The 27,214-nt window shown below is 36.0% G+C and overlaps 1 protein-coding gene and 1 pseudogene across 1 annotated transcript in view; one reads left to right on the top strand and one right to left on the bottom strand.

Annotated features, from left to right (window-relative positions):
• The window catches only part of PPP1R3A (protein phosphatase 1 regulatory subunit 3A), a 54,515-nt gene that overhangs the window by 18,842 nt on the left and 8,459 nt on the right, over positions 1-27,214 (top strand). The window lies entirely within an intron of this gene.
• LOC136324455 (elongation factor 1-alpha 1 pseudogene) lies at positions 8,696-27,099 on the bottom strand (annotated as a pseudogene).

The raw sequence follows: 27,214 nt of genomic DNA, 5'->3' as shown, positions 1-27,214 counted from the left end.
TGACACTGGAAAAATATATCATGTCAGATCTTGTGCTAAAGTTTGACTAATTTAGTCAAAATGTTGGAGTGGTTTGTATAAGTAAACCTGCCTTAAAGAGATGTGGGCTGCAGGGGTGGAGTCTTTGATTTGAAGTGGTGAATTTCATAATTAAAGATTTTTTTGTGAAGAAATATATAACAAAGAATGGAAGAAAGAAAATATTTCACAAAACATGTGGAAGCAGGGTGGCAAAGAAAATGTGTAACAAAATATGGATAGTTTTGAGGTATGCCTCAGTGCCTTGCCTTACTAATTTTTGTTTTAAGAAGTCCTGGTTCACGTTAATGAATCCCAAACTAGTCTCTGACACATAGACTAAACCTTCCCTGGAGGAGTCATTAAGGCTTATCATGTCAACATTTTGCATAGTAATGACTTTCTTATATGCTCTCATCAACAGGTTGCCTAATAAGCTTTCATTGAGTTCTTTTTCTCATTTGCTTTTTAAATGTATCCTCTACTCCCTTTTATAATATTACTGTGAAGAATTGGCAAAAAGTTGCAATAAGATGATTTTAATGTGTGAGGTAAATTCACAAAAGCATTAAATCTAGAAATAATGCTTTAAGACATACTGAGTCTGCCTAGAAAACTTTGAAATGCCATTAAATATAAATCCAGTTTGATAATAGTGTTCTTATTTGAATTTGAATGCAAACCATCCAACCCAATTTACCACATTTCTCTTTCCTTTGATATATCAATTTATGCTGTGATAAGCATAAGTAGAAAAGTGAGTTTGAAAATATATTTGTAAAACTGAATTGTTTGAAAATGGAAATGAATTCCAACAAATTTCATATCATAAAAGTTACTAAAACCTTATTAGAACTAAAAGACAATGACCGATAGTATAATACATTTAAAATATAGAGGAGATAATAGATATATATTGATTTTATAGCAATAAAGAAATGGTTCAGGATCTAAAAAAATGACTTCATAACTTTTAAGTCCAACATATTATTAAAAGGAGTCATGGCCTGACCTGTGGTGGCGCAGTGGATAAAGCGTCGACCTGGAAATGCTGAGGTCGCCGGTTCAAAACCCTGGGCTTGCCTGGTCAAGGCACATATGGGAGTTGATGCTTCCTGCTCCTCCCCCTTCTCTCTCTCTGTCTCTCTCTTCTCTCCCTCTCTCTCTCCTTTCTAAAATGAATAAATAAATAAAATAAATAAATAAAATTAAAAAACTTGTGGTGGCGCAGTGGATAAAGCGTCGACCTGGAAATGCTGAGGTCGCCCGTTCAAAACCCTGGGCTTGCCTGGTCAAGGCACATATGGGAGTTGATGCTTCCAGCTCCTCCCCCCTGTCTCTCTCTCCTCTCTCTCTGTCTCTCTCTCTCTCTTTCCCCCTCTCTCTCCTCTCTAAAATGAATAAATAAAATAAAAATTTAAAAAAAAAAAAAAAAAAAAGGAGTCATAGAATGTCATGGAGTATTGTAACATTTCTAACATGATTTGCCATACTTTGACTTTTGTTGGTCCCAATTATGGTACTAAAGATATCTGCTGATTTTTTTACAAACATAAAATCTATGATCTCCTATAAGTAATACAAGCAATACTGAGGAATTGCTCTTCTAGTATTTGTATAGAATTATATACCATTTCACCTGATTTACTCTCCAGCTAAAGGAATGAATATTGATATATGTTTGAAATTCTTTGTCAAGAGACAGGAATAGAACAGAAGCTAGGAAAAACATTGGAGACATTTGACACTTTGTTCCCTATAAAAAATAACAAAGTGGGCCCTAGCCAATGGCTCAGTGGATAGAACATCAGCCTGGCATATGGATGTGCCAGGTTTGATTCATAGGATACACAGGAGAAGTGACCATTTGCTTCTCCCCACTCCCTTCTCTCCCACATCCCCTCCCATAGCCAGTGGCTTGATTAATTCAAACATGGCCCTGGGCACTGAGGGTAGCTTGGTTGGTTAGAGTGCATTTGTCTCAGGTGCTAAAAATAGCTTGGTGCTCAAGCATCAACCCAAGATGGGCTGCTGGATGGATCCCGGTGTGCATGCAGGAATCTGCTTCACAATCTTCTCCCCTCTCACCTATATATATATAATTAATATAATTATATAATTATATATATATAATAACAAAATGAACATCTACATGTAAGTTTTATTCTGTTGAGAAACAATGGAGGGCACAGATGTGCAGGTAAGTGACTGAGACTTGGTGCTCTGGCCTCACATCTAGCCATCCTCAGTTGGGCAACAAATTCACCTTCTGAGAGATGTCATTTCTCAATTATTTGATTTGAAAACATGGAAGTCTAATGCCCCTTTGTATTTTCTCCCTCTCCTAAACCTTTTAAACATAACCCTTCCAAACATATAGTGGAACTTCAATTTATATTTTAAATTACCTTTTCTTTTTTTAATTAAATTTATTGGGTCAACATTGGTTAATAAGATTATGTAGGTTTCAAGTATACATTACTATGTTACATAACCCAAATGTTGCAATGTGTGCTCATCAGCCAAAGTCAACTCATCTTCTATCACCATCTATTTGTCCCCTATTATGCATTATTCCCCCTCATTCCCTTTGGTAACCACCATACTGTTGTCTGTGTCTGAGTGTCAGTTTTATATTCCACATTTGAGTGAAATCATATACAGTAGTTCTTAGCTTTTTCTCACTGACATTTCTTTTAGCATGATATTCTCAAGATCCATCCATGTTGCAAATGACAGTATTTCATCTTTTCTTACAGCTGAGTAGTATTCCACTGTATATATGGACCATATCTTTTTTATCCAGTCATCTAGCAAATGACACTTTCCATGACTTGGTCACTGTAAATAACGCTGCAATGAACATAAAAGTACATATATCTTTGTAAATAGGTGTTTTTAAATTTTACAGGTAGATACCCAGAAGAGGAGCTTCCAGGTCATATAAAAACTTTATTCTTAATTTTTCGAAGATGCTCCATACTGTTTTCCATAGTGGCTATACCAGCTTACATTCCCACCAGTGGTGAATGAATGAGGGTTCCTTTTTCTCCACAACCTCTCCAATATTTGTTATTGCTTGTCTTGTTAATCAGTGGTCTCCAACCTTTTTTGGGCCATGGACTGCTTTAATGTCAGAAAACATTTTCATGAAACGGCCTTTAGGGTGGGACAGATAAATGTATCACGTGACCAAGACAAACGTCAAGAGTGAGTCTTAGACGGATTAACAGAGAAAATCTGGTCATTTTTTAAAAATAAAACATCGTTCAGACTTAAATAGAAATAAAACAGAAATAATGTAAGTTATTTATTCTTTCTCTGTGGACCGGTACCAAATGGCCCACGGACCGGTACTGGTCCATGGCCCGGGGAGTTGGGAACCACTGTTGTTCTGTTGTTAATGATAGTTACTCAAACAGTTGTGGAGTGGTATCTCATTGTAGATTTGATTTGCATTTCCCTAATAGCTAGGGGAGTTGAATATCTTTTCAGATATCTGTTGGCCATTTGTATGACAAAAGTGTCTGTTCAGTTCTTCTGTTCCTTTTTGATTGGACTGTTTGTTTGATTAGTGTTAAGCTGTGTGAATTCTTTATATATTTTGGATATTAACCTTTTGTTTATTGTTTGCAAATATTTTCTCCCCTTTGGTTGGTTGCCTTTTTGTTTTATTGACAGTTTCCTTTGCTGTGCAAAAATGTTTTAGCTTGATATATCCTATTAATTTATTTTTGCCTTTACTTCCTTTGTTTTTGGGGTCAAATTCATAAAATCTTCTCTAAGACAAAGGTCTATAAGTTTATTACTTATGTTTCCTCTATGTAATTTATTGTTTCAGATCTTATATTTAGGACTTTGATCCATTTTGAGCTAATTTTTGTACATAAGGACAAACTGTAGTGTAGTTACTTTGTTTTAGAAATGTAGTAATTCCACTTCATAGACAATAAGAAAGTGACAATAAAACCATCTGGTCAGTCACTAACATAATAGTAATATTCTTACTTAAATACTTGATCAGTTCACTAGTGTTTACTCAAGGGACTTGTGGTTTATCATTGTTTATGATTACATATTAAAGTAATGTAGGTCCTGGCCGGGTGGCTCAGTGGATAAAGCGTTGTCCAGGCACACTGAGGTTTCATCCTGGTCAGGGCATGAAGAAGAAGTAATCAATGGGTACACAAAACATGGAACAACTAGGTGGAATGATGAGTTAATGCTTTTCTCTCTCAGTTGAAAAAAAAAATTTAAGTAATGCATTAGCTTATAAAATATGTATTATTCAATACATTTATTTATTCTAGTCACTTGTAGATATTGGCAATCTTCCACTATTTGAAATGTTTTAGCTGGACAAAAGTAAACTAATGTAGGAATAAATCCTTCCATGACCTGTATTAGAAATGACAAGCTAGCAAAGTGTGCAGGTAAGATTTCTATCAATTTTAACTAATGATGTTGACCTTAAAGTTTAATTGAGAATTTATTTTTGACTGTTGCAATTTTAACAGTTATTTCTATTGATCCTACTAACATTTATATTTCTTTTGAAAAAAAGCTTAAGAAATTTTTTATTAAAAATTTCAAAATTTCCTTTTTAGATGCTATTATTTATATAAACATAGAACTCCAAAATTAGAAGGCATGTTATTTAATATCAAAATTGAGAATTACTTTCATTTTGAGGAATAAGAGGGTAGATGGGTAGTGGCTGCCTGACTATACACAGAGTGGCTGCCTGACTATCACCCCTGATCTATATCAGTGCTTGCCATGGGTGCTAGAGAGAGAGGCAAGCATGAAGGTGTTGTATCTGATATCCTTAATCTAACCCAGAGCTTTAATTTTGAAGATAAAGAATGTTATGCCCACAAAACCTATGTTCCTTACCATGTTAGTTTTAGCCTGCATATTCAACATCTAAGAGAAATATAAAGTCATCAAAATTTTTTATTTTTTTCTTTGACATACTTTCTTGTTTCTTATAATCCCTTCTAATAATAAAGACAGTCCTCATTTTGTTTTTCTTCCTAGCATTATCATTAAGGAATTAAATTTAATTCATCTTTTCACTCTGAATTACTTCTGCATCATTCCTTTAACATTTTTTTTTCTTAGACACTTCTGTTCACACTTAGACATTTGTTTCTTTGTCTTTCTTTTAATCAAATATTTCTCTTCTGCTGTTTTCAGTTTTATTCTTGGTCAAGAGAAGACTGTCGGTATTACAACACCAAAGGGATAAATATTTAAGTTCTAATAGCTGGTTAATGTATTAGGAACTTTTCTTCTCATTAAGTACAAGTGTCTGCTTCCTTTCTTCTTCCAGTCTATAAGTGAATATAAAATGTCAGAGTACTAGAAAGACAATTTTTAGAGTATATCATCATAAAATTATGAAAATAAATAATACAAAATATATAATTATTTACTTTAAGAAAACCCTTTTTAGTACTTCTAATAGTATCCACTTATCAATGCCAATGATAATATACTCTTTTTAAAGGTCTTTAAAAAAGAAATCTCTAATGAGGTGCATATTATTTCTCATTTAACGTCTCTACATTCATTTATTGCTTTTTTTTTTTTAATGGGGAAAGGGTAGAGGAAATTAAATAGGACCACAGGTTTTGAACAAAGATGGCAAGCCCAAAGTTCTTGAAGAGTTCAACTTTCATTTTTTAGCTGTTTATCATAGAGAGGTGATGCCCAAGAATTACAAATTTGGTTCCCTGTAGGCAGTGCTGAATATTTTCATGCAGGGTATTAATTGGACACAAATACAACATTCATGACTTAATGTACTCTTTAAAAAAATTTTTTTCCAATTATAGTTGACATAAAATACTATATTAGTTTCAGGGATACAGCATTGTACTGATTAGATACTTATATAACTTACAAAGTGATCATCCTGATAAATCTAGTTTCTATTTGACAACATGCATAGTTATTATAATATTATTGACTATGCTCCCTATGCTGCACTTTACATTCCCATCGCTGTTTTGCAACTACTAAGCTGTAGTTCTTTATCCCTTCCCCCTTTTTACATATGCCCCTCTGCCATCTGGCAGCCATCAACCTCTATATCTATGAATCTGTTTATGTTTTGTTTGTGGGTTTTGTTTTTTAGGTTTTACATATAAGTGAGAACGTATGGTATTTACCTTTCTCTATCTTTCTTATTTCATTCAGCAGAATACTCTGTAGATCCCTCCATGTTGCTTATGGCAAAATTTCATTCTTTTATTAGGGCTGAGTCACATCCCATTGTATATATGTACCACTTCTTTATTCATTCTAGCTTCCATATCTTGGCTAATGTAAACAATGTTGCACCTGACCTGTGGTGGCTCAGTGGACAAATGTCAACCTGCAATGCTGAGGTCTCTGGTAGAAAACCTGGGCTTGTTGGCCCTGGCCGGTTGGCTCAGCGGTAGAGCGTCGGCCTGGCGTGCGGGGGACCCGGGTTCGATTCCGGCCAGGGCACATAGGAGAAGCGCCCATTTGCTTCTCCACCCCCCCCTCCTTCTTCTCTGTCTCTCTCTTCCCCTCCCGCAGCCAAGGCTCCATTGGAGCAAAGATGGCCTGGGCGCTGGGGATGGCTCCTTGGTCTCTGCCCCAGGCGCTAGAGTGGCTCTGGTCTCCGGAGGGGCAGATCGCCCCCTGGTGGGCAAAGCGCAGCCCCTGGCGGGCGTGCCGGGTGCATCCCGGTCAGGCGCATGCGGGAGTCTGTCTGACTGTCTCTCCCTGTTTCCAGCTTCAGAAAAACAAACAAACAAAAAAAGGAAAACCTGGGCTTGCCTGGTCAAGGAAGAGATAGGAGTTGATACTTGCTGTTCCTCCCCCTTCTCTCTCTCTCTCTCTCTCTCTCTCTTTCCTCTCTAAAAGAAATAAGTAACTGAATGTTGTAATGAACCTATGAATGCATATCTTTTTGAGTTCGTGTATTTAGTTTCTTTGATAAATACCTAGAAGAAGAATTGCTGTTTGTTTGCTTTGTCTCTTCTTATAGCCTTGTTTTAAAGTCTAATTTTCCTGGTATAAGGATTGTTATTCAGCTTTGTCTGTTTGCTTGTTTCCATTTTCATGAAATATCTTTTTCTATGCCTTTACTTTTAGTTTGTGCTGTCTTTCAATTGAAGTGAGTCTCTCATAGACAGCATATATGAGGGTCTTATTCAGCTAATGTATACCTTTTGATTGGAGCATTTAATCCATTTGCATTTAAAGTAATTGTTGATTGATATCTATTTAGTGTCAGTTTGATATTCATATTTTTATCTTTTTATTTTTTCTCCTTAAATAAATTAATTTACCTTTGTTTGTATTACTGGTTTGGTTGTGATAAACTCAGCTTTTTTTTTCTTTCTGGGAAACCCTTTATCTGACATTTAATTTTAAATGATAATTTTGCTGAGTAGAGTAATCTTGGTCATAGGCCCTTGTTTTTCAACACTTTGAATATTTTGTGCCAGTCCTTTCTGGACAGCAAAGTTTCTGTTGAGAAATCATCTGACAGACTTATGGGTGTTCTCTTGTAGGTAACTAACTGCTTTTCTCTTGGTGCTTTTGAGATTCTCTCTTTGTCTTTAACCTTTGTCATTTTAATTATGAAGTGTCCTGGTGTGGACCTTTTTGGGTTTGTCTTGTTTGGGACTCTGCATTTTCTGGGCTTGTATATCCATTTCCTTCTTCAAGAAAGTTTTTCATCATTATTTATTCAAATAAGGTTTCAATCCCTTGCTTTCTCTTTTTTGCCAGTACTTCTGTCTGGGAAAAAGTTGTCCTTCTATCCCCTGTTCTGAAACAAGATAATTCAATTCCTCCCTATATATCCCTGGTGCCTTTCAACTTGTTGCCTCAGCACTGGATCTCAGAAGGAGTGACTCCATTAAAAAGTGAGTCTATCAATAAAGAAATCCATGTGAAAGCTTTTTATGAGGAAGTCCTGAAACTCCAGCAGCCCTCTTTGTCACTCTGTCATACTCTCTACTGGTTTTTACAGTCAGAATTTATGGGGACTTTGGTTCCTGGCCCTGGAACCCTGGACTAGGGAACCTGGTGTGGGTCTGGGACTTTCTGTCCACAGGGAGGATCTCAGCATCTGAGAGATTCCTCCCAATTTTTATCTGACACAAGTGGATGTGGGATCGGCCCATTTTGCATCTCTTTCCCTACCACCATTCTCAACAGCTTCTTCTGGGTATCCTTAGTTATAGGACTTCTGTTCAGCTGGGCTTCAGTTAGTTCTCATTGATGGTTGTTTAGTAGTTTAGCTGTAAATTTGATGTAGTTGTGAGAGGAAGCTAGTACAGCACTTACCTACTGTATCATCTTGACTGAAAGCTCCTTCATTATGACTCAGTTTGAAAATGATCATTTTTATGCCAACTTTTTTTTCTCATTTGATTTTGTTTTAATGGGTCTCAAAATTCTGTGCAAGGTTTTTAGTCAAGCTAATTCCATTAAAAAGTACTGGGTTTTAGAAACTAATAACTTAAAAATTGCCACACACATATACACCTAAAAGTCAAATGGTCCACAAAACATTCTCCTTCCTTTCTGAAGGTTTTACGATGCACTGTAATCATTACCCAGTATTTTACTATTAAACTGAAATGGCCAATTGAGACAAATAGTTGTGAGACCACTCTTACTTCAGTGATTAAGACTGGGGTGGTAGGTATTGGGGACAGTATTTTTTAGCTGTCTGAGCTTTCTGGACAGACCTGTTGACTTTGCCAGCTCCTATTGACTTCTTGTCCACTGCTTTGATGACACCCAGCAACTGTTTGTCTCATGTCATGAACAACAAAACAACCCAGAAGAGAATAGTTAGAGAAGCTCCCAAAACATATGGGCTTGCCACAAACCATGATGGCAGCATCACCAGATTTCAAAAACTTTGGGCCATCTTCCAGCTTTTTCCCAGAACAACAATCAATCTTCTCCTTTAGCTCAGCAAATTTGCTAGCATTGTGAGCTGTGTGACAGTCCAGCACAGGTGCATAGACAGCACTGATTTGGCCTGGATGGATTAGAATAATCACCTGAGCTGTGAAGTCAGCTGCTTCCATTGTTGGGTCATTTTTGCTGTCACCAGCCACATTGCCAAGATGAACATCTTTGACAGACACGTTCCTGACATTGAAGCCCACATTCCCCAGGAAGAGCTTCACTCAAATCTTCATGGTGAATTTCAACAGACTTGACTTCAGTTGTGATGATGACTGGAACAAAGCTGACCACCATGCCAAGTTTGAGAACACCAGTCTCCACTCAGGACACAGGGACAGTACCAATACCATCAGTTCTGTACACATCCTGGAGAGGCAGCCACAGGGACTTGTCAATTTTATGAGTTGGTGACAGGACACAATTCAGAGCTTCAAGAGCATGTTTCTACTGGCATTGCTGTCTTTATGTTGACCTTCCATTCCTCAAACCAAGGCATGTTAGCACTTGGCTCCAGCATGTTGTCACCATTCCAACCAGAAATCAGCACAAATATTATGTCAGGGTTGCAGCCAGTTTTCTTAATGTAGGTGCTGACTTCTTTAACAATTTCTTTGTATCTCTTCTGGCAGGGTGGCTCAGTGGAGTTCATTTTGTTAACACCAACAATCAGTTATTTTCACACCTCTAGTGTAAGTCAGAAGGGCATGCTCATGGTCTGTCAGTTCTTGGAGATACCTGCTTCAAATTTACCAACACCAGCAACAAAACTCGGGACAGCACAGTCAGCCCAAGATGTGCCCATAATCATGATTTTGATAAAGTTTCTGTGTCTTGGAGCATCAATGATAGTCACATAATCCTTGCTGGTTTTGAATTTTCACCAGTCTTCAGCCACACTCAGGTTCAGGTCTTAGTTTATCCAAGATCCAGGCATGCTTGAAGGAGCCCTTCCTGACCTCAGCAGACTGTTTCTCAAATTTTTTGAAGGATTTTTTGTTGCTCCCACCATAGTTGTAGATCAGAGGGCCAATGTGTAGATCAGATGTATCAGACATGTTGGAATCTACATGTCCAATATCAGTGACGTTGAGTCTTTTCCTGTCTTATTATGGCTTTGATTGACTGGTGGTTTTCACAATACCTGTGTTCTGCCAGCAAACCCATTATAAAAAAAAACCCTATGCCAACATTTTGATTCCTCTGTCTACAAGCTAATCCTGACATTTACCCTGACTGGTTGAGTCACTCCATTACATTAGACTTAGATTGTGTGGAACAGGTCTCTAAGAGGTTCCACTCTTATTTTAAGAGGATTATGGGCTTTTAGTACAATGACATTACAGAACTTGAGGAAAGTCATATTATTACTTATATACTAACATTACTGCATTTTTTGATTTTCTAAATTTTGACAGTGTTTAAATTAACCATAACTTTAAAAGTGGAAGTACCACATACCCAGAAACTGTAGTAATATTAACATACTACCTAAATTTTGACACTGAATAAATCAGTTGTATAGTAACAGAAAACATGAATTAGTGTTCCTATGCAAACTGCATTTGGCAATGACACTTTAAATAAAAAATTGCTTTCACTAAAGATCTAATTACTTTTTCGGAGGGTAGTCCAAAGAAGGAGGACATATTACATATATGGATTAAATATAAAATAATATGGAGGGCATATTAAAAAAAAGACTAAGTAAATATGCATTATGGGTTGCAAATTTTACTCTTAAAAGTAACTAGTGAATTAAAGATATGTAAGAATAGAATAAATATTAAAAATATAGATAATTTCAAGTAAAAGGTTTAGCTTTGGAATTGGGTACTGCAGTAACATAGAACTAATAATCACTGTGGTATTTACCACATCTAACTAATAATGATAAGTAACAGTAGTGATAAAATGATATATTTCTTAAACATTCCACATATTGAGAACTATGCTAAGTAATTGTCCTCTGTACAGAATAGGCCATATTTTGAAAAATAATGAGATATGGAAAGGTTAATTTCTTTGTCTGTGGTCACATAGATACTAAGTGGCTTTGTGAGTGGTAAACGACAGGAAAGATTGGGATTTGCATCATTGTGGATTGACTCTCTACTGAAAAACACTGACATGAGGATCAAGAAACTTGAATCTACTTCTAGCTTGACTAGTAGTTAACATGTGTGACTTCTGCTGTCCTCTTGAGGCTCTAGCTTCTCTATGATGTGATGAAATGACACGACCCAAGTATATGGTTTTTTACATATCTGAGATCCTATGAATTGGAGGAACTTGACATAAAAAATAAACTAAACTTTCTGGAAATTTCATGAGGCTCAGAGATAGTCTCTAGGCCTCAATTTTTGAGTGATTAACAGCTGACTCAAACAAAAATTATTGTTTGCTTATGACTTAATTCATTAGTTTGCAAATACCTGTCAATTTCAAAGTCATTAATGTTTCACTATTTTATTCTGTAAGGCATATAGACTGGTTGAGTCTTCAATGCATTTATTTATTTCTGGGTATATATAAGATACATAAACAATTTTTCTGTGTGTGCACAGAACTGCAACTGTCCTTACATATTGGATGTGACTGACTAAAGCAACCGAGACATAAAGAGGCACTTCCTGAATCACTTTTCTTGTAGTCAGAGAGTGTCTGCTTGTTGTCATTTTATTTATTTTATTTTTTAAATTAATTTTAATGGGGTGACATTGATAAATCAGGGTACATATGTTCAGAGAAAACATCTCCAGGTTATTCTGACATTTGATTATGCTGCATTCCCATCACCCAAAGTCCAACTGTCTTCGGTCACCTTCTAACTGGTTTTCTTTGTGCCCCTTCCTTCCCCCAACCCCCTCCCTCTCTTCCCCCCCCCCATAACCCCCACATTCTAGTCCATGTCTCTGAGTCTCATTTTTATGTCCCACCTATGTATGGAATCATATAGTTCTTAGTTTTTTCTGATTTACTTATTTCACTCAGTATAATGTTATAAAGGTCCATCCATGTTGTTATAAATGATCCGATGTCATCATTTCTTATGGCTGAGTAGTATTCCACAGTATATATGTACCAAAGCTTTTTAATCCACTCATCCCCTGATGGACACTTGGGCTGTTCCCAGATCTTTGTTATTGTTAACAATGCTGCCATAAACATGGAGGTGCATTTCTTCTTTTGAAACAGTGCTACGGTGTTCTTCGGGTATATTCCTAAACGTGGGATAGCTGGGTCAAAAGGCAGATTGATTTTTAATTTTTTGAGGAATCTCTATACTCTTTTCCACAGTGGATGCACCAGTCTGCATTCCCACCAGCAGTGCAGGAGGGTTATCTTTTCTCCACATCCTCGCCAGCGCTTATTCTTCTTGTTTTGTTGATGAGCGCCATTCTGACTGGTGTGAAGTGATATCTCATTGTGGTTTTAATTTGCATTTCTCTAATGATTTGTGATGTTGAGCATTTTTTCATATGCCTATTGGCCATCTGTATGTCCTCTTTGGAGAAGTGTCTATTCATTTCTTTTTCCCATTTTTGATTGGATCGTTTGTCTTTCTGGTATTGAGTTTTACAAGTTCTTTATAAATTTTGGTTATTAACCCCTTATCAGATAGATGTATTGTCAAATATGTTCTCCCATTGTGTAGTTTGTCTTTTTATTCTGTTCTTATTGTCTTTAGCTGCACAAAAGCTATTTAGTTTGATATAGTCCCATCTGTTTATCCTGTCTTTTATTTCACTTGCCCATGGAGATAAATATATTGCTGCGAGAGATGTCAGAGAGCTTACTGCTTATGTTTTCTTCTTAAGATGCTTATGGTTTTATGGCTTACAAATAAGTCTTTTATCCATTTTGAATTTGTTTTTGTGAATGGTGTAAATTGGTGGTCCAGTTTCATTTTTTTGCAGGTAGCTATCCAATTTTCCAAACACCATTTGTTGAAGAGGCTGTCTTTACTCCATTGTATGCTCTTATCTCCTTTGTCAAATATCAGTTGTCCATAGAGCTGTGAGTTTATTTCTGGGTTCTCTGTCATGTTCCATTGATCTATCTGCCTATTCTTATGCCAGTACCAGGCTGTTTTGAGTACTTTGGCCTTGTAGTATAACTTGATATATGGAAGTGTGATACCTCCCACTTTATTCTTCCTTTTCAAGATTGCTGAAGCTATTTGTGTTCTCTTTTGGTTCCATATAAATTTTTGGAATATGTGTTCTATATCTTTGAGGTAAGTCACTGGTATTTTAATTGGTATTGCATTGAATTTATAAATTCCTTTGGGTAATATAGACATTTTAATGATGTTTATTCTTCCTAACCATGAGCACGGTATATGCTTTCACTTGTTTGTATCTTCCCTGATTTCTTTTATCAATGTTTTATAATTTTCCGAGTACAAGTCTTTAATCTCCCTGGTTAACTTTATTCCTAGGTACTTTATTTTCTTGGTTGCAATGGTGAAGGGGATTGCTTCCTTAATTTCTCTTTCTGATAGCTCATTGTTAGTGTATAAAAATGCTTCTGATTTCTGAGTATTAATTTTATATCCTGCCACCTTGCTGAATTCATTTATCAGGTCCAGTAGTTTTTTTGACTGAGACTTTAGGGTTTTCTATATACAATATCATATCATCTGCAAATAATGATAGTTTACTTCTTTTCCAATTTGGGTGCCTTTTATTTCTTCTTCTTGTCTGATTGCTGTGGCTAGGACTTTCAGAACTATGTTCAATAAGAATGATGAAAGGGGGCACCCCTGCCTTTTTCCTGATCTTAAGGGGATTGCTTTTAATTTTTGCCCATTGAGTATGATGTTGGCTGTGGGTTTGTCATAGATGGCCTTTATCATGTTGAGGTATGTTCCTGTATTCCCACTTTGCTGAGAGTTTTGATCATGAATGGGTGCTGGATTTTATCAAATGCTTTTTCTGCATCTATTAAAATTATCATGTGGTTTTTCTCCTTCCTTTTGTTTATGTGATGAATCACATTGATTATTGTACCAGCCTTGCCTCCCAAGAATAAATTCCACTTGATCATGGTGTATGATTTTTTCCATATATTGCTGGATCCCATTTGCTAATATTTTGTTGAGGATTTTAGCATCTAAATTCATCAGGGATATTGGCCTATAATTTTCTTTCTTTGTGTTGTCTTTGCCTGGTTTTGAAATCAGAATTATGTTCGCCTCATAAAAGGAGCTTGGAAGTCTTCCTTCCTCTTGAATTTTTTGAAATTGCTTGAGAAGGATAGGAGTTAGTTCTTCTTTGAATATTTGGTAGAATTCACTTGTGAAGCCATCTGGCCCAGGACTTTTCTTTATTGGGAGTTTTTTGATAGCCGTTTCTATCTCATTTGTTGTAATTGGTCTGTTTAGGTTTTCTGATTCTTCCAGATTAATTTTTGGAAGATTATATGTTTCAAGAAATTTGTCCACTTCCTCTCGGTTGTCTAGGTTTTTGGCATACAGTTCTTTATAGTATTTTCTTACAATATTTTGTATTTCTGTTGTGTCAGTTGTTATTTCTCCACTCTCATTTCTAATTTTATTTATTTGAGTCCTCTCTCTTTTTTTCTTGGTGAGTCTGGTTAAAGGTTCATTGATCTTGTTTACCTTTTCAAAGAACCAGCTCCTGGTTTCATTGATCCTCTGTATTGTTTCTTTTGCCTCTATGTCATTTATTTCTGCTCTGATCTTTGTTATTTCCTTCCTTCTACTACCTCTGGGCTTTACTTGCTGATCTTTTTCTAGTTCTTTTAGGGTCAAGTTGTTTATTTGAGCTTTTTCTAGCCTCTTCAGGTATGCCTGTAATGCTATAAACTTCCCTCTCAGGACTGCTTTTGCTGTGTCCCATAAATTTTGAGTTGATGTATGCTCATTATCATTCATTTCTAGGAATTTTTTTTATTTCTTCTTTGATCTCATTGTTAACCCATTCATTATTTAATAACATGCTATTTAGTTTCCAAGTGTTTGAGTATTTTTCAGTTTTTCTGTTGTGGTTGATTTCTAGTTTCATGCCATTGTGATCAGAAAAAGTGCTTGATATTATTTCAATTTTTTTAAATTTGTTGAGGCTGCTTTTGTGCCCTAACATGTAGTCTATCCTAGAGAGTGTACCATGAGCACTTGAAAAGAATGTATATTCTGATGCTTTAGGGTGAAAGGTTCTGAAGATATCTATTAAATTGAGTTGATCTAGTGTGTCCTTTACGTCTGCTGTTTATTTGTTATTTTTCTTTCTTGAGGATCTATCTAGTAATGTTAGTGGGGTATTGAAATCCCCTACTATTATAGTATTGCTGTTGATCTCGCCCTTTAAATCCATCAGTCTGCTTTATATATTTAGGTGGTCCTATATTAGGCACATAGATATTTATAACAATTCTATCTTCCTGTTGGATTGCTCCCTTTATCATTATATAATGACCTTCTTTATCTCTTACTATAGCCTTTGTTTTAAAGTCCATTTTGTCTAATATAAGTATTGCTACCCCAGCTTTTTTTTATTTCCATTTGCGTGAAATATTTTTTTCCATCCATTTATCTTTAGCCTATGTGCATCTTTTGTTTTAAAGTGTGTCTTTTGTAGACAGCATATGTATGGGTCCTGTTTTCTTATCCACACAGCTACCCTATGTTTTTTGATTGGATCATTTAATCAATTTACATTTCAGATTATTATTGATATGTAGTTGTTTATTGCCATTTTATTCTTTAAAACTGCATTCCTCTTTTGCTATATTCTTTTTCACCTTTGATCTGTTTACAACAGGCCCCTTAGCATTTCTTGTAGCATTGGTTTGGTTGTAGTGAATTCCTTGAGGTTTTTGTTTTTTTTTTTGTCTAGAAAGCTTTTTATTTCTCCTTCAATTTTAAATGATAGACCTCCTGGATAAAGTAGTCTTGGTTTTAGGCTCTTGTTCTGCATTACTTTGAATATTTCTTGCCATTCCCTTCTGGCCTCAAGTGTTTCTGTTGAGAAGTCAGAAGTCATCCTTATGGGGGCTCCTTTGTAGGTGATAGCCTTTTTTACTCTAGCAGCCTTTAATATTTTCTCTTTATCACTTAACCTTGGTATTTTAATTATGATGTGTCTTGCTGTAAATTTTTTTGTTTCTCTTTAATGGAGTTCTCTGTGCTTCTTGAACTTGTGAGACATTTTCCTGCCTTAATTTAGGGAAGTTTTCAGCTATGATATGTTTGAACAAAGTCTCTATCCCTTATTCTTTCTCTTCTTCTTCAGGAACCCCTATGATGCAGATGTTATTTCTCTTCATGTTGTCACAGAGCTCTTTTAGAGTTTCCTCAGACTTTTTGAGTCTCTTTTCTTTTTTCTGCTCTGCTTCCATGTCTTCATTTATCTTGTCCTCTACCTCACTGATTCGATTCTCAGCTTCATCTATCCTGCTTTTAATTCCTTCCATTGTGTTCCTCATTTCTGATATTGTATTTGTCATTTCTGACTGATTCTTTTTTATTATTTCAATGTCCTTTATTATATTTGTTATCTCTTTATTTAGGTGTTTGTAATGACCATCTATTGTTGTTCTAAGATCTTTGAGCATCCTCACAATCATTATTTTAAACTCTGCCTCTGGTTATTTGGTTATATTTGACTCATTCAGGCCCTTTTGGGGGGATTTCTATTGATTCATTTGTGTTGCATTTCTCTGCCTTCTCATTTTTTCTGTTTAAAGGAAAGTTTTGGCCACTGGAGTCCACTGGGTGTGGCCTCTGTTTTTCTTAGGTGTGGTCTGTCTGCAAGTCCACCACCCCCTCTGCTGCTGCTGCCTAGGGTATTTGGGTATGAGCGTTGCTGGTGCCAGCCCACTTGGGCTGTTTCTGTGGTTTCTGCCTCTCCTTCACAGGAGTGGCTGTTGGTCATGTGCTCGGGTATACAAGCCCTGGTGGCCTTAGCCTTTGCTCTGCCCCTGTGGGTAGAGTTATGCTCGGCCCTGAGGGCAGGGGTGAGCACCTTTGCTCAGCTGTGGGTCTCCTCCTAATTCCAGGCTTTCGCCCCTCCACTGCAGGAGAAGCCCACTTGTGGGTCAGCTGCAAGCCTTGGACCCACGGGCTGGGCGGGTCTATGTGCCCATGCTCAGTTGCAGGACTCCACCTGTTCTGGGCTTTTGCTCCACCCCCAGGGGAGAAGCCGGCTCCTGAGTCAGGTGACAAGCCTTGTTTCCGCGGGCGGGCTGTCTGCTTGTTGTCATTTTATATGTGCAGCTAAACCCTAGTGAATCCAACCATTCGTGTTTACATTCTCCTGAGTTTCCAGTTAAAAAAAATGCAAATTCCCACTTCCCAGTTCAGAGATGCTAACTCAGTATACCTAAATTTAGAGCCCCGAAGTAGCATTTGTAACAAATACTGGTGATTTTCACAGAAGATATCTCAGAACCACATTTTAAGAGGCACTGTTAGAATTTAATTTTGTGACTTTTGGCACAATTGATTACCAGTTGGTACCCTGGATTTCTTTTTATTTTAAATTTTATTTAGAAAATTAACTTTAATAGGGTGACATTCATCAATATGAGTACATAGGTTTCAGGTAAACATTTCTATAACATTTGAACTGTTGATTATCTTGTATGCCAATCACCCAAAGTCAAATCATTTTTCATCACCTTATATTTGTCCCTCTTCACTCCCCTCTCCCATCCCCATCTCCATTCCCATCCCTCACCCCCTACCTTTGGTAACTATTCACTTTTATCTATGTCCATGAGTATCAATTTTGTATCCCACCTATGTGTGAAATCATACAGTTCTTAGCTTTTTCTGATTGATTTATTTCACTCAATATAATGTTTTCAAGGTTCACTCATGTTGTTGTAAATGTCACTATGTCATCATTTCTTATGGCTGAGTAGTATTCCATTGTATGATATATATGTACAACAACTTCTTTATCCAATCCTCTATTAAGGGACACTTTGGTTGTATCCATGTCTTGGTCACTGTGAATAAGGCTGCAATGAACATGGGTGCACATGTGTCTTTATGCACCAATGTTTTTTAGTTTGGGGGGGTAGATACCCAGTAAAGGGATTGCTGGGTGATATGGTAGTTCTATACTTAATTTTCTGAGATACCACCATACCTTCTTCCAAAACAGTTGTACTAATTTGTATACCCCCAGCAGTGTAGGAGGGGTACACTGCCTCTCCATAGCCTTTCCAACACTTATTACCTGTCTTGTTGATATTAGCCAATCTAAGTTATGAGGTGATATCTCATTGTAGTTTTGATTTCCATTTCTTGAATAGCTAGTGAAGATGAGCATTTTTTCATATATCTGTTGTCCATTTGTATTTCTTCTTGGAAGAAGTGTCCATGTCCTCTCCTCACTTTTTAATTGGATTGCTTGCTTGTTTTTTGCTGAGCTTTATGAATTCTTTATATATTTTGGATATTAACCCCTATCAGAGTTGTTCTTCAGGAGAGAGTGGCTTTGGAGAGCTAGCTGTGGGATTTGTCTCTGCCACTCTCAGTACCGCAAGATGAGGGAGGCGGGATCTGGGAGGCTGGGGGCCACACTTTAGATTTCTCTGTCTCTGCTGAGTGTGGGCTGCAGGCAGACTGCAGGAACACTGGCTATGACTCCACACTCTGGCTGCTTTGGTTTATCTACCCCTCTGGTCCTCTGTCTCATGTTCCTCCCAGCAGAAGGAGACCCAGTCACTCCAAGTTTTCCTCTTTGTACCCCTCAGACAAAATCCAGAAAGCCTGAGCTTCCTTCCTCCCTGTAGTCTAACAGAGAAATAAAAAACCCAGTCACACCAGGTTTGTCTCCTCTCCAAAGCCCACTGTGATTGCATTTTATCTTCTGCCCACCCTTTTCACCCTGTCTCACCTTTAGTTCATTTGGTGTGTGGATCTTCCAGGTGCACTTATGAGCCCAGCTGGTATTCCTTCACTGCATTATAGTTGTTCAATTTGTTAAAATTTCAAAAGAAGAGATTGAGAGAATCTCTCATATTACCATTACTCTGACGTCATCTCTGCTCTAGGTGCCCTGGCTTTCAAACTTTCATTATTTCTAAATTGTATCTTGAATTACTTGACATGTTAAAAAGAATTCCTTTTTTACTGAAGAGTAAAGCACATGATGTCTTACTCTTGGAATTTCTGCTTCTGCTTCTCTAATGTTACTTATTGTCTAAGTTTTAATTTAGAGTCCCTGTCCTCCTGGAAGTCTTCCCTGCTGTACCCTGAACCTTGCTGAGCATACAAATTACATTATTCAGTCACAGTAGTTTTTCCTTATTCAAAAGTGATAGCTCCAAGACCCAGTGAACACCTGAAACCACAGATAGCACCAGATTATATCAGTTCAGTTAAATGTCTTCTACTCACAAATTTAATGTTTTGTTTTCATCATAACTAAGCACTACCATGCACTATGACTACAAACTTTGTAGTCTGAAGTGAAAAGGCAAAATTAGCCTGAATTTATTTTTTTCTTCTTCTTCACAATTTTCCACATAGAAGATTCATTCTCACCTAAGATGTTAGAAACCTCAGCATATGAGTTTTTTCATTTATGAAGCCAAATAACTTTCTCCATTTCACTTAAAGAAAGTATTTTCTGGCTTTTCTTTGGCATATCTGAATTGCTGGCATCACTATTCTTCCATTTTGAAGCCTTTGTTAAGTAAAACAAAGGTGACTTGAACACACCAATACAATAGCATGACAATCAATCTGAGAACCAAGAAAGCAACTGAGTAATGGATGGGGAGCATTGATAGTATGGAAGTGTCAGACAAAAAGATGAATCACAGCCCAGGAGGGATGGGGCAGGATGGCTCAAAATATCATCACAATTCTCAAAACTGTGTGCTATTTAAAGCTGTGACCTGTTTACTTTGGAATTTTTAATTTAATATTTTCAGACCATGGTTGACCATGGCTAACTGAAACCCTGGAAAACAAAACTTCAGATAATGAGGGATGAATGTACTGTTTTACTTAATTGTCTAACTTCACTGCTGGCTTGTGAGTCCTTTGAGGGAAGAAACTCAGTCTTATTATGGTACAATATCTGAAATTTTGTGGGCACTTGTTATATATTTGTTAAGTGTTGATTGAATGATGAATGAATATCAGTTGCTATATATTTAAATAACTAGTACATTTTCATAAGGATCACTATTGGCTGAAAATGTTTACTTCTTCATATAGTCAACACATATTATTTATTATCTATTTAAGACCATTACATAAATTTCAATGTAAGTCCCATTTCTTTGAAGTGGGGAAAATTTTTCTTCAAATTGTATAGATGGTACAAAGCTTTGGTCAAAAATATTGTGAGAAATAAAGGAAAAGTAACAAAAACAGGACATTTTCTATTTAACAAAGGCTAATTTTTATTTCCCATTTGATTAAAAGCCTACATCCCAAAGATTTTCTAAGCTGAACACATTTCCTTCAATAGAAGTCACCCTCTCCTTTATTCTTGTTCACTGTCCTGAATTCATCTCATGTGACATGAGTTCCATCCTTAAATTCTCAAACTAGAAGACTCTGCCTCAACCTTTATTTCTCTCTACTCATACATATCATCTGGGTAGTTGTAAATCATGCTACACACATATAAAACTAGTACAATGTAGGAGAACTCTGCTTGGGGCCTGGAGGTTCAATTTAAGGTGAGGAGTAACTTTCTTAACTGCCTAGGGAAGGGGCAGTCTAAACAGCTAAGTCCAAAGGGCTTTGTGCTCTGAGGTACATTATTGTGTACTTCAGGAGTTTACCAATCTGGCTTCATATCTAAACCATCTTAAGCAATTCCCCTACCATCATTCTCCAGTTCCTCTCTTCACCTCCATGTGCAGGCCTTTTAATTTAGAATTTACAGAGATAGGACCTGATGTTTCTAATATGAAGGTAATTTAGGGAACTATTGTTAGATTTAAAAGCTATAGCATTCATGGGGGAAGGGAGAGTCAAGGTCAAGAGCGCAGAGCTTCTGAACAAATGAGATGTCTGAAGTTCCTTTATAAGCCTAATTTCTAACTTCTTAGAAATTGTTCTTGGTAGAATATCTAAATCTAGCAAAGCAGGTTTGTTACCACTCACAGGTTGGTCAAGAATGACTTGGAATGGTATGAACCTAGGTGAACAGAATATGGCTGAGAAAGCATTTTATTTTTCACCAGAGAAGGATTAGAATAAAAGCCAGGCACCTAGGCATAACTTGCTCTTCCACTGTTCAGGCACATGTACCAGAGACTAAAGAGAAAAGTACTTTTCATGGCTACCTGAGAAGCAAATCACACAGCCTATAATACATCAGAAACCAAACTTCAGATTAAATATGTTACTGACCCCAGTTAACCACCAGACTTAACTCCTCCATAGAAGGGGACATACTAGGTTTCTAAAGCTCATAAACGAAACCAAGTTCAGATGAAGAGAGGTGTTCTTAAAATCTATTTGTAGGAAATTAATCAACAAATCATAGTGATGCTACATCAAAAATTGTAACTCAAATTTAATTCCTATTTTCTTTCCTCATTGCTGTCACCTTTAATCCTTATCATTTTGCACCTGAAATATTTCAGCAACCTCATGACTAGTCTTCCTGCTATATTGTGGCTCATTCCATCCAACCTCTCTAAATGTATCTCCAGAGATTTGTCCCTAAGTATAAATCTGAACATACCTCCCATTTAACATCCCACCTTTCACTCCCTTACAGTGATTAAAAAGTGCATAAATAATTCATCCCCATTTTGTGTGGCATGCTAAGATCTTTAAATTTGACTGAAATGAATTCTACTTCTGCTCTTTGGCCTTCTTACCCCAAACGGCAGTCCAAATACCCTGAAAATCTCATTGTTTCATGATTTCTATCTTTTCTTGGAACTTTCTTTTATTCTTTGTCCACTTGTTATTTCCTCTGATTGAAATGACCTTACCATACTTTTCTAATTGGAGAACTTCTACTTTCCCTAAAATTTAACTCAGAATGTTGCTTTCTCTTTGAAAAGTTCTCTAATTTCCCCCAAAGGAATGTTCTCATTTCTGTCCTCTCTTTTTTCCTAAGAGAATACCTATCATATCACATTATTTATTATAATATTTATCATTTGTTATAACAATTGCTTATTGGTGTGTTGTTTTTTTAAGTTAGAAGAAGGGAGATAGACAGATTCCTGCATGCGCCTCAACCAGGATCCACTGGGCAATGCCTCGTTGTGGGTGGATGCTCAAATCAACCGAGCTATACTTAGTGTCTGGGGCTGATGCTTGAACCAATTGAGCCACTGACTGAGGGAAGGGAAAAGGGATAGAAAGGGGGATAAGGAGGAACGAAGAAGCAGATGGTTGCTTCTCTTGTGTGCCCTGACTGGGAATCAAACCCAGAACATCCATATGATGGGCCAATTTTCTATCCACTGAGCCACTGGCCAGGGCTTATTGATGTGTTTTCCATTGTTACATTATTGCTTCCTTGAGGTAAAAGGCTATAGATTGTTTATGTGTGATTTTCCAGTGCTTATTTATAACTTATGGCCCATAGTGTGTATTCAAAATATCTATTAGAAGAATAAATTCCCCTCTTACAATTAAAGAGTATAAATGAATACATTATATAAGGTTCACTAAAATGTAACTGTTGCTTTACAAAGTACATACATTTTGACTTTTTAATTTCTAAATTTATATTAGATTTTTAAATTTTTGTTTTATTATTTGAACCCATAATTAAAAACACTGTCCTGAACTTTGAAAGGGATGATATTTAAAGCATTATAAGACACTAAAAATATTCATCATTTAATAGATAGAACTTTTTTTGAAATTAACTTTTAGTGAAGAAGGAAGAGAAGAACAATGCATAATGATATTGATAAGAGGTGGAGAGAAGGAGAGAGGAGAGAGGACGCTTGGCATTTACTCAGCAGCACCTTTGTGACCATTGTGATGTGTCAGTCTCTGTGTTAGACTCTGGGAATGCAGAAAAGTACAAAACTCAAAAAGGACTCGAAACATACAGGGAAGACTAAAAACACTTAAGAATGTTTCATTTATATCACAATTGTATGTAGGTCTGGGCCTTATTATCATCAACCAGCAAGTCTATCTTTTGCTCCAAGTTTTCTAAAGTTGTTTTATTTTACTCTTTAGATATAACTTAATCATATAATGAGTATTTTGAATTTCAGAGTGGGAAACTAGAATTTAATTATTCAGATATTATAAATAATGTAATTAGCACCTTTGAAACTACCACTCAAAACAATAACTAACCATTTTCTTTTCTCATTTCTGTCCCTTAACTTACCCCACCTGATGAAACCATATCTTGAAAAATCAAGTTGTTTATATAACTTTTTATTATATTCTATGTGTTCCTTGGAGCATATATTTAAATTGTCTTAGTTATTTTTAGTTTAATAAAAAGTCCTCTGATATAATGCTTTGGAAATGTTCATTTAATATTATTTTGATAAGATCTATTCATATTGTTTTATGTCTTTGTGCTTTATTATCTTTGAGTAGTATACAGTTGTTTTGTGTGTGTGTGTGTGTGTCTGTGTGTGTGTGTGTGTTTGTGTGTGTGTGTGATATGGCATAGTTTTGCCTCTACTCATTTGATAAGCATCTGGGTTGGTCCAAGTTTATGCAGATGATAACAACTTTCATCAATTAAGCGGTATAAAAGAGTCCCTCCTTATGGTCTTGATTTATATTTCTCTGTTCTTTTTATTAATGATTTTTTCAGGATAGATAGAGGAAGAAACATCAATTTTTTTTGTTCCACCTATTTATACTTTTACTGATTGATTCTTATGTGTGCCCTGACCTGGAATTGAACCCAAAAACTTGGTTTATTGGGATGACACCTTAACCAACTGAGCAACCCAGTCAGAGCTCTCTGTTTTTTAATAATGTTAACCATCCCTTTATGTACTTATTGGCTAAGTGTATCTTATTTTCTGTGAAATGTCTGACTCTCTCCCCTGATTCCATTAAAATTTTTGTGTTTTCTTAACGATTTATAGGAGTTCTGTATATTTTTAATACTTATTTGTATTGATTTTGTGTAATGCAAGCATCTTATCTTAGTTTATAATTTGTATTTTTTATTATAATGTCTTTTAATAAATAGCTTAAATTTTGATAAAGTAAATTGACAATCTTTTTTATAGTTACTGTTTTTATCCTTATTTAAGAAAACATTTTCTATTGTGAGATCTGAAAGATATTTATGCCTGACCTGTGTTGGTACAGTGGATAAAATGTGGACCTGAAATGCTGAGGTTGCTGGTTTGAAACCCTGAATTTGCTTGGTCAAGGCACATATGGGAGTTGATGCTTCCTGCGCTTCCTCCCTTCTCTCTCTCTCTTTCTCTCTAAAAATGAATAAATCTAAAAAAATTTATAAAAAAGTATTTACATATATTTTCTATTAACACTTTCAAGGTTTTTTGACAGTTAAGATTGCAATCAATTTGGAGTTGATTTTTAAATTTATGTTTTGCTAATTTCATCTTTTCCCATAAGAGCTACCATGTTCCCTGTCTCCATTTACTAAAAGTTTCTTACTTCCTTGTTGTCTGACATGCTGTTTGTCATATACTAAAGTTCAGTTCATGTAGATCTGTTACTAAATTCCTCAGTCCTCATCTGTCTCCATGCCAAAGTTATTGCTTTAAACTAAATCTTCACAAGAACTCTTAAAATTATGTATAGCAGTTTCCTCCTTTCTGCTATTTCTCAGAAATATTTCAGCTCTCTTTAGTTCTGATGCTTACTTTCTTTAGATTCATATTTTCAAAATTTGTGAAAAACTATTGTAATTTTGATTAAAATCTAATTGAAAACAGATCAATTTGGGAAAGAATGAATATCTTTATAATACCTTCTTCTCATCTATGAACATGGTATATTTCTCAGTTTTTCTAGGTCTTGATACAATTTTATTCCTTAAGAGTCTTACTACATACATGTCTTCCATTAGTTTTTTTTTTTTTTTTTTTTTTTTTTTTTTTTTTTTTTTTTTTGCATTTCTCTGAAGCTGGAAACAGGGAGAGACAGTCAGACAGACTCCCGCATGCGCCCGACCGGGATCCACCCGGGACGCCCACTAGGGGTGATGCTCTTCCCACCAGGGGGCGATGCTCTGCCCATCCTGGGCGTCGCCATGTTGCGATCAGAGCCACTCTAGCGCCTGAGGCAGAGGCCACAGAGCCATCCCCAGCGCCCGGGCCATCTTTGTTCCAATGGAGCCTTGGCTGCAGGAGGGGAAGAGAGAGACAGAGAGGAAGGTGTGGCGGAGGGGTGGAGAAGCAAATGGGTGCTTCTCCTGTGTGCCCTAGCCGGGAATCGAACCCGGGTCCTCCGCACGCTAGGCCGACGCTCTACCGCTGAGCCAACCGGCCAGGGCTAGTTTTTTTAAATAATCATTTGATATATTTAATTTTCATCTATTTTGGCTTCTCTTGTATTTGTCACTAAATCTAATATTTCTCCTTATATTTCTGTTTTTATAAGATATGTTTTTATAAGATATCAATATAATAATACATAGTTTGGTGCTTAATTATTTCTCCCCAAAATGAGTTTAAAACATGTTCCTTTCTTTTTGATGCAATCATTTTAAAAATTGAGGTATTTTAGATAATTGAATTAAAATTTTTGATAGTGGTTTGGTTGGGCAAAAATGAAAGCTTTTAAATAACTATTTTCCTCCTACAAATGAGAATTTTCTTCACTGTTATGGTAATAGAAGGCAGTAGAAACAATAAGTGATGTTAAGTTATTTATATATTTTTAAGCTCACAGAGTATATTCACAGAGAAGGACAAATGTGTCTGTCAGCTTTCAATAGTATTTCACAAAATGGGTCTTTTTATGGCTATTGGTGTCATTAAACATTATAGATATATAGATTGTCAATTATGTAAATACTCAGAGGTGGATTTAACAGCAGGCACACAGGGCATGTACCCTGGGCCCCAGCTTCTGAAAGGCCCCTCAAAACCTCAACTTTACATGTATTTTTATTTTCCCTGTCTCTCTCTTTTTCTTAAGGGCCCCCAAATTTTCTCTGTGCCCTGGGCCTCAGCTAACCTTAATCTGCCACTGTAAATACTAATTTTCTAATGAAATTATATAGAAATATTATTTTCATTCATGGCTCCCTGGAAAATACCAAATATTTTGGGTTAACATAAAATTAAGTATATAAATTCAAATAATACTGAATTGCTTTCTTAGTCAATATGAAATTTGTAATTTTCTCATGATTTATTGAGATAAGATTAGCTTCCCTGAGATTTAGATCAAAATTGTCTATGGAAAAATCAGCTCTTTTACAGAAACTTATCAGTCATTGCCAAATTTTTAGATTTTTTTTTTATTGCAGATTCAGCTGAAACAGAGCAAGCAAATCTGATAGATTGACTTGTGACATAACTATACACAGAATGGTCTTTTTCAGTAACATATTTTGTCAAGAGTTATGGACAAATCTAAATTTAATGATTCCACAAACACACCTACAAACAGATTACATTTGAAAGTAAAGGTATTTATCTTTCTCAACTACTATGCTGAATATGATAGAAAAGTGTAACTTAAATCATTTTAAAGAAGGAAAGTTATGCTTTCGTATGTGCAATCTAAAGTCTCGGTTGTAAAATTGGCCTGTGGCAATACACACATAAAGTCTTTTAACTGAGTATAAATTTAGCTGCCTTTCAGTTTTTTGTAAGTTTTTTTTTTTTTTCTGTCCTTCTCTGGAGAGAGAGAGAGAGCTAATGTTGTATGTATCAGTCCAAATAAAATTTGGTTAAAATGGAACACAAATAAAACTAATAATTAGGATGTTGGAAACAATTTCCATGGCCACAGAGGCACTGTCAATTCATAAAACTTGATCATTTAAACTAAGAGAAAAGAATGTTACTACTTGCGAAGATTAAATTCATGAATGATGGAATCATCGACATTTGCATATACAGTATGTGTATTTTGGCTATATAAGTTTTATGTGAGCAACATAATCTTCTTTAGAAATATGGCATTGTGTAAATTATTTTTAAAATTCTTACAACTAATATATACCTTTGCATCATTCTAAGAGATCGGGCGTATTCAAAAATATACAAAGTAATGCAAGAATATATGAAAGTTTATATAATATTCATTTGGTTCATTATTGTTTTGAAATTCCCCCTGTATAAAAAT

This window comes from Saccopteryx bilineata, chromosome 2 (assembly GCF_036850765.1).
Source record: "Saccopteryx bilineata isolate mSacBil1 chromosome 2, mSacBil1_pri_phased_curated, whole genome shotgun sequence".
Classification (NCBI taxonomy): domain Eukaryota; kingdom Metazoa; phylum Chordata; class Mammalia; order Chiroptera; family Emballonuridae; genus Saccopteryx; species Saccopteryx bilineata.
Note: the sequence above shows the minus strand (reverse complement) of the source record. Positions and strands in the feature narration are given on the sequence as shown.